Source organism: Mus caroli, chromosome 8 (assembly GCF_900094665.2).
Source record: "Mus caroli chromosome 8, CAROLI_EIJ_v1.1, whole genome shotgun sequence".
NCBI classification, from domain to species: Eukaryota; Metazoa; Chordata; class Mammalia; order Rodentia; family Muridae; genus Mus; species Mus caroli.
Genome location: NC_034577.1, coordinates 39,249,578 through 39,257,575, shown reverse-complemented (window position 1 = coordinate 39,257,575; position 7,998 = coordinate 39,249,578). Strand labels below are relative to the sequence as shown.

Genomic DNA, 7,998 nt, shown 5'->3' with positions numbered 1-7,998 from the left:
TGTCAAGTTGACACAAAACTAGCCAGTACATGGACCAACCTGTTTCCTGAATGCCTTCAATGTCCCAGCTGCCATTCTAAAGCTGGAGTCCAGTTTTGCTTGTCACTTTTGTTCTGACCAAACATTGATCTTTTTTTTTTTTAAACCTTAGATACTCACATGACCTCCCCTTACCTAAAATTGTCTAACCTAGCAGACAGGCACACAAAACACAAGACTATCTGCGTTGTTGGAACAACTGATTGTTTCTAACATTTTCATCTTGACCGCTATGTTGTTTATATAGATCTGGCAGTCTATCTGGATGTGGTAGCAAATGTTTGCAATCTCAGTACTCAGGAAGCAGAGGCAGGAGGATTAGGGGTTTGAAGCCAGACTGGCCTCTTTCAAAGAAGTCAAGGGAGTCAGAGAGCTGGATCCGTGGTTAAGAGCAACTGATGTTCTAGCTGAGAACCATTGTTACCTAAGTTCCTGCATCCATGTGATAGTCCACAACCTTCTGCAACTCCCAAGTTCCAAGGGGATCTGATACCCTCTCTGGACTCCACAGGTACCACACAATGTCCTGTAAATACTAGGTGCAGGGAAAATATCCATACACATAAAATAAAATCATATAAATCCTTAAGAACAATAACAAAGGAAAAAAAATCTAGATCTGGCTAGTAAGAGACAAGTTCTTTCAAAAGGTTTTTTACTCTCACAGTATAAACTGGAATTTTCCACACAATAATATAGCTGACAGATTATGTGCACTTGTTTCAGAGTACACTAAACCTTCACCAGACTACCCAGTGAGCACAAACACAGATGGGGTTGTTGTGACCTGATCCTCTTTCCCTGATTAACTTCAGCACAGAAAATGACAGAATAAGGTGTGATGGTGCATTGGCAGGCAAGCCACAAGAAGTCATCCCTTCAGCATCCACTTCAGCATCCACTGTGGGCTCCCAACGCTTCTTGTTGTTATTGTTGGGTTCTTTTCCTAAGCGGTATCAAGTATGGGTAAAGGGTGTAAAATATTCAATGTCCTAATGAGGCCAGAAGTAGAGGAGGCTTAGTTAATAGGTGGAGAAAGATCCCCCGTAGTCATAAGTGTAGGCACATTTCTATTTATAGGGATGTCACCTCAATGCCAGTCACTTCCTGGGAGACCTAAATGCTCCTGAGAAGCTAGCTATCCTAAACTGGTAGGCACATGGGCTTTGTAGAGGATGATAGAAGGAACATTTAAACAAAAGTATTTTCTCCAGTGTGGCCAGAATGTATATGGATTTTGCTATTGTTGTTTTATTTTTTTCTGTGCACTTAAAAACAAACAAACCAAAAAACAAAAAACAAAAAACAAAAAACAAAAAACAAAAAACAAAAAAACAAACAAAAAAACCTTCCCTCTAGTCTTACTGGCATTTGTAATTCCTGTTGGGAATTTTCTAAATTGGCACCCTTGGTCAGAAGTCCCTTTTTGTTGTAGCTTATTGGTCCTCATAGCTAACCCTTACAAACACCTTAGTTTCTAAGTCAGTGTTTCACAACCTTCCTGTTGGGGTGCATCCCAGCCATAGAATTGTTTTCATTGCTACTTAATATAACTGTAATTTTGCTCCTGTTATGAATCATAATGTAAATGTTGTAGGCTACCCCTGTGAAAAGATCATTTGACCCCAAATGGGGGCGGCCACCCCCAGGCTGGGAAACATCGCTCTCAGGGGAGCCACAGGGAGAAGAACAAGAAGGGAATATGGAGTGAGAAACATGTTTGTGGCCCCTGCTCTCCACTTTTACCAAAGATTGAGTAGGAAGGGAATCTGAAAAGATTTCTTCCCACATTGGTTGGCCTGGACTCACTTTGATAATCTGTAAGAATGTTAGCCCAAACTAAGCCTGCGAAGTGCTGCTTTTCTTAATAGTACACAAAATTATATCCTTCTGAAGGAAGAGGTTATGGTTCACTATAGGAAAATCCTTTTTAATACTTGCCTTCCTTTGTGAACACTTCTCAAAGGAAAAGTAGAGGAGGTGAGTGTTTGCATTGGATAAAAACATCCCCCAAACAAGAAGACATACGAACATGCATTTTAAAAGTCCCTGAAGATTTCAATTAAGCCTCTTCCTTATTTGATTTTCCTATATTTATAATATATGCACAAAAAGAACTTAAGAAATATTGCTAACATTTATATCTGAGGGGAATGGAAATATTTTCTTAGAGATGTTTCTTGGTTAGATTGAGGAAGAATGACAGCTCTTTGAATTTTGCTCAAAGGAAATCTAGCAAGCAGAAGCAATGGTAGGCCTACATATACTTGATTCAAATAGGGACAAGAAAACTGGTGTCTTTTGGCCAAGATTCCTATTTAATGAACAATTCCGTTTTGAAGATTGGAAAGTATAATAGTCTATCTAAGTCTGACACATTGTAAGACTTCCCCGGCCCTGTCTTAGCAGGTACTCCATCCTCCATCCAACATTTATAACCTTGATGGAACTTATACTGGATCAGAGTTATTGGGCTACTTTCAGCGATCAACAGTTACAGAAATGCTTCTCTACAGCTGAATACATGACTTAGCATTTTCAGAAATGATTTATAGATATTTTGAAACAATATAGTTCTCGACAGGGATAGTTTACAACAGGCATATTTGAATGATTTATATCCCTTTGTACAACTTTCAGAAAATTATCAAATGCAGTTATCTATTATAACTCTTTACTGAAAAATACAAGGGGGCCAATCACTACACTACCAAATATTTTTATGTATAAGATATTACTTAAATATAACATATTACTTAGATATATCTCTCAAATATTCTTATATATAAAATATGTAGGTGATTCAGATGTATGGGAGATTATATTTCCTAGAATCTAATTGCTATATTTGACTTGAGATGATTAATTTGTCTTTAAAATGAATATCAAGCTTATTCTATTATTTAATTATAGCATGCTATACATTAACACCAGCACAAGACAGTCAACATAAACCCTTAGAGCCCAGCACGATCATGAGGAACTTATATTTAACACATTTTCACTAGAATATTCAAATCTGGAATAGATATTAAAATGTCTAGAAATAGGAATTTAAGTATTTTCTAGTATTTTCCTTCTAATTTGAAACAGCTGACTATTTTAAACTCTCTAATCTGAGCTACTTTATGTATAAAACATTCACACCAAACTAATGGCTACTTTTGCCTTGAACATGGGTATCTTAAGAGACAGGAAACTGTACATGAAGTTCCCCGTGTCTCATCACACCATTCTAGCAATTTCACCGCAACAGAAAGGTAATCAGAATATTTCTTTTAAAAAAAGAATTATGCCTTTATCTGGGGAAAAAAGTAAGTCTCCATTAAAGCCAGGTCTACAGCTACAGTGACATCTCTCCCTCACCTAGGATCTCACATTGGGGGAAGGAGGCGGGGCATCTGCCATTGACTGATGAGGGAGCTGGTTACCTTCAAGGTTTATTTAGGAAAATGGGAAGAAACTTTGTTACTAGACACTGTGTTCCAATTTCTCAGTCCTGCCCCCCCCACCCCCACGCCCCCGCAGGCTCAAAACCTCTTCCCTTTCTCAGCTTCCCCATGAAAAGCTGTTCCTTAAGTATTTATATGTCATACATTATACTCAGCTTCCAGTGAAAAGTCCAATGAGAGCAAATCCCAAATAAGAACGATCACTTTATCATTTTCTCCTGAAATTTTTGTCACTTTATTTAAAAGTTACATTTAAAGATTTTCTTTCTGAAAATGACTAGCTAATATAAGACACCCATGTGCATAATGTACTTATGAAACTGGTATCCCAGAGTGACACTCTCACCCCTGACAGGTTGATGCCTTAAAAAAAAATGTTTTGAGTTTCTCTGATTCACAGCAATACTAGATCAAGGTGTATATTTACAATAACAGTGAAGCCTGACTCATTCAACGGAATGTCTGGATGCTAGGTAAGGTTCTAAGTGCTGCAGAATCAGAGGTCAGGAAGACTGTGGAAACCTGTGAGCAAAAGCAGAAGCAAGATGCTGTAGCAGACAGAAAGAGTCGAGTGGGCTGCTAGATGTGGTAAGGATCTGTAGGGGAAGCATCCTTGCTGGGTTCTCGAGGGTCCACCAAAAGTGGCTGCTTGAAGAGCTGAAGGGAAAGCTACAGTAGAGGGTGTTTGTTTCATCATGTGTTTTGGAAATTATAAGATATTTTAACTTTGCCAAGAGGAGAGTTGGAGATGGCAGAAATTTAACTAAAACTAAGCAAAAACCAGCAAGCAAAGTGTGGAGACATGAGGACTCTCTGAACTCCGTTCTTAAGAGCTGTTGAACTAACAGCTGTTGGTGTGCTGCACAGAATGGGTTTGGGAGTGCTGGTCTACCACGACTGACACCTTACAGGGTTAGCAACATGGGGAAATAGAGCTGGAGCCTGTGTGTCTTTCTGTGAGCTCACATGCTCCTGTTCCACAAAAAGACACTACACAGGCAGCAAGGCACACCCCTCAGGTGTGCTGTAGGTATTCCTACAGCCTGTTCTAAAGGTTACCCCAGGAGAAATTAGTAGAGTATGATTTTCTTGCCTTGGGTGTGTCTGCTGATTCTAAGAACTCCTTTGGTGGGATAAAAAAAAGAACAGAACAGAAAGAGGCTCTTGTCAGTGTCCATTTTGTTCTCCCTGAATGATCTACATGGCTGAGAGATTTTTTTACACAGAATTTGACTTAACAGCATCTGTTCGGGTTACTTTGCCTTGAGAGCTAAACGCAGTATAGTCTCATCATCTCAGCCTTTTATCCCATAGAACCTTTTGCACCCAGCCAGAGCCATGTCCCCAGGCTTCCTTATCCAGCATGCATTCACGTATCTCTGCATTGAGGATTCTTAGTCTAAATCTTTATATCCTGGATACTGATGACAAAAAGAAAATTATAAAATATCCCCTCCTTATTTATGCTTTATGGCGTGCTACTCTGAGGGTACGCTAACATAGGAAACAGGTGATTTGTGTCCACATACATCAATGGAGACATCACAATTACCATTATTGGGAGACTCCTTATCCAATCTATATTTAGCCACAAAAAGACATGAAATAATAAATTACTTCTTGGAAAAAGACCTTGATAACTATTTATTTGAAACCTCGTGGCAAACTCCATCTTTTGCTGATAGAGGTGTTATCAGAAGTTTTCAGCCAATAATTTTTTTACTATTTTCAACAGCGTTGTGACTAATTCAACATTCCTGGTATACTGGCGGTAGAATTGACTTAGAAGAGGCTGAAATGGTGCTAAGGCAGAATTTACTCATTCTTTGACCCGTTCCTCTCCAGGGTGTTTGATTTGGCTGACCAATTTCAATCCACAGTACCAGCTTGTTCCTAAGTGACGATAAAGCACAGCAATGCTTATGGAGGGGCAATCCCCCATCCAATGCAAACTCTGTGTCACTTTCAGCCAGTGGCCAGCCGCTGACATCGCTCCCATTATTAGTGTGTGCATCTGTAGGAAGTATGTGGTATTTTCTCTTTCACCGTCCTATGAAATCTATCTACTTGTGAAGAAAAAAGAAACAAGAAAACAAGTTTTCCTGCCACATCCTATAGAGGCACTTGAGTCCAACGCCAAGACTTCATCTCTTTTCTTTCCCTACATTCTGAGCTTAGGGAGTACAATGGGGGTGTTGTGCTCTGGGGTAGCCTGGCATGCAGGATATTGGGAGAGGAGGTGTGAGCAACTTGCAATACCTACAGTGTTTGCTCTATAACTGCCGGGGACTAAATCAAACAGCACACCGGGCTATTCCGTCCAGAATAAGCAAGTACAAAATCCACCGGCTGTTATGACCTATATAGGGAACAGAATTCCTTCCTTTAAAGGTGTGCATAGGTGTAAAGATTTAAAACATTTATGAGGATTAAAAACAAATGTTCCCCAGCTTGCCTTCTGCGGGTTTGCTGTGTAGTTTTTTTAACGTGTCAAAGGGCAAGTCACAAAAGAATCCATTGTTCTGGCGGAGAGAAAGGTTATTGGCTATCAGGTCTGCCCAGAAAGACAAGCCATGATAGTTTGTTAAAACAGTAAATATTTATTTTAAATCCTAATCCAAAACAGCAGAGCTTTTTTCCCCCTTTATCGTACAATTTCTGGAACCTCAACTCACCGAGTTAACTCTGTATCTGAGCCACTAATTTGTGGAAGTAGTGTGTGTGTGTGTGTGTGTGTGTGTGTGTGTGTGTGTGTTCCTCCTTAATTTCAGATCATAGCAATCAATGTAAATTTTTTTCAGGTTAACTTTTGCTTCCATTCATTCATTTATTTTTTTTATGCTGAGCTTTCAAAAGAGGGGGAAAAGCTTACCTCCGTCAGTCAAGTGGGATGCCCGGAACCCCTTTCTCAGCCGCAGCTTCAGCGTGTAGGAGCAGATGCTCTGTGAGCCAACCAGTCTGTTAACAGGAAGCAGGTGAACACTAGAGCGTCCGCCTGCGTTCCAGCCCAGTGCCCATCCGAGCACACACCTGCTTTCCCAGACCTGCAGCTCATAAGCAACAGCCTGGCACAGAACCTGTGCTGGCAGAGGGCGACCCCCTCCCTTTAGAACCCCCGGTTCTCTCAGCTGGGGAGCTGCAGAGATAACCTTGCAGGGCAGGCTTGCCTTCCCAAGACAAAACCCTTTCCTGCTGCCCGCGAGCGGATACGCAGCATTATCACCCCGCAGTCCCCGTTCTCCAATCAGCTAATTGCAACACCAGTCAACAGCTTGTCGCAGGGCCAGCTTGCGGGCACACGTGGCTGCAATAACTGTGCACTAGCATGCCCACTGTGGCTCTCCAAAGATTTTTCTCTTTTTAAATGCTTCTTCCACAGAGAAGCTCTATGCCACACTGCTTTCCATAAGTAAAATGGCTGGTCCTCTCAGCGCGGCTGCAGACAGCTCATTGGGTTCCACTGGCTTTTCGTAGCCATAGCAACAGCCAACAGACAGACTTAGCAAGCATGGCTGATCATGTGCAGCACACGACACAGTTTGTTAATTTCTTTCTTTCTTTGTAAATCAAACTCATCATTTTTCGAAGGAGGACAGCTTCTGTTACCTTTTTAAATGTTTCACCTAGAGCGCAAGCGCCCTGGGTCTTCACCTCGCCCCCACCTCCCTGCTTTTCTAGGGAACTTTTGTTGTGTCAGTGTTACACTGTGAGATCAAGGAAGCAAAGCTGTATTCTTCTCTATCCAGGTTAATAATATGCATATCGCCAGAGAGGCAGTAATTGGAACCATGGGTGAAGCCAGGTTCGACCTTAGAAGGATCTGGAAGATTGGTAAATGGAGACAGCTGTTTGTTGTTGTTTCTTGCTTGTTTTTATTTTCTGGTTTTGTTTTTTCCCCTAATGACAATCTTATAGCCAACTTAATTCAAAGAAAGCCCTGTGACTTGTGTGTTATATGTGGTCAAAATAATAGTCTAGTCAGATGAGCTAGTTTAGTAATTTTGTGATCCATTTATCTATAGAATGTGTTTAATGTTTTTATACATCACACAGTTTAAAGTAGCGCTTTTAAAAGTTCTATTGTAGTTTCCGTCGGAAATTCCCTTTAAAGAAATTTATACTTTAGCTTTACTTTTTAAAATACTTAAAAAAAAATCAAATGAAGGATCCCTTGAGAACATAAGCATTCCCTTCAAGGCCAGAGCATCTTGATCTGCATTCCACTCTCTCTCAAAAGCCTACCTCCTCGGGGACTCTTCCATGGTTAATGTCATTAACAATTTAAATCTCTAGCCCCTCCCCCCCTCCGCCTTTAAGTATTGTCTCCAGTCGTATTCGATTTGATGTATTTTCAAAGCAGTGTCTTACTTAGCTTTGCTTCCAGCAATCTGTTTGAAATGGTGTGTTAACACTTTGGACTTGCAAATAGACCAGTTTTGTTTGCTAGGAGACATTGGTTTATATTTTGTGAGGATTGCATCTTTCCTGCCCAAGCTAACATTCCTGA

General features: G+C 40.6%; 1 protein-coding gene across 1 annotated transcript in view; it reads right to left on the bottom strand.

Annotated features, from left to right (window-relative positions):
* The window catches only part of Sorbs2 (sorbin and SH3 domain containing 2), a 200,440-nt gene extending 193,519 nt beyond the window's left edge, over positions 1-6,921 (bottom strand). The window contains exon 1 of the mRNA XM_029480975.1: positions 6,364-6,921. The gene's annotated coding sequence lies outside the window, so the exon portion shown is untranslated. The remainder of the gene's footprint in view (positions 1-6,363) is intronic.
* Positions 6,922-7,998: the final 1,077 nt, after the last annotated feature.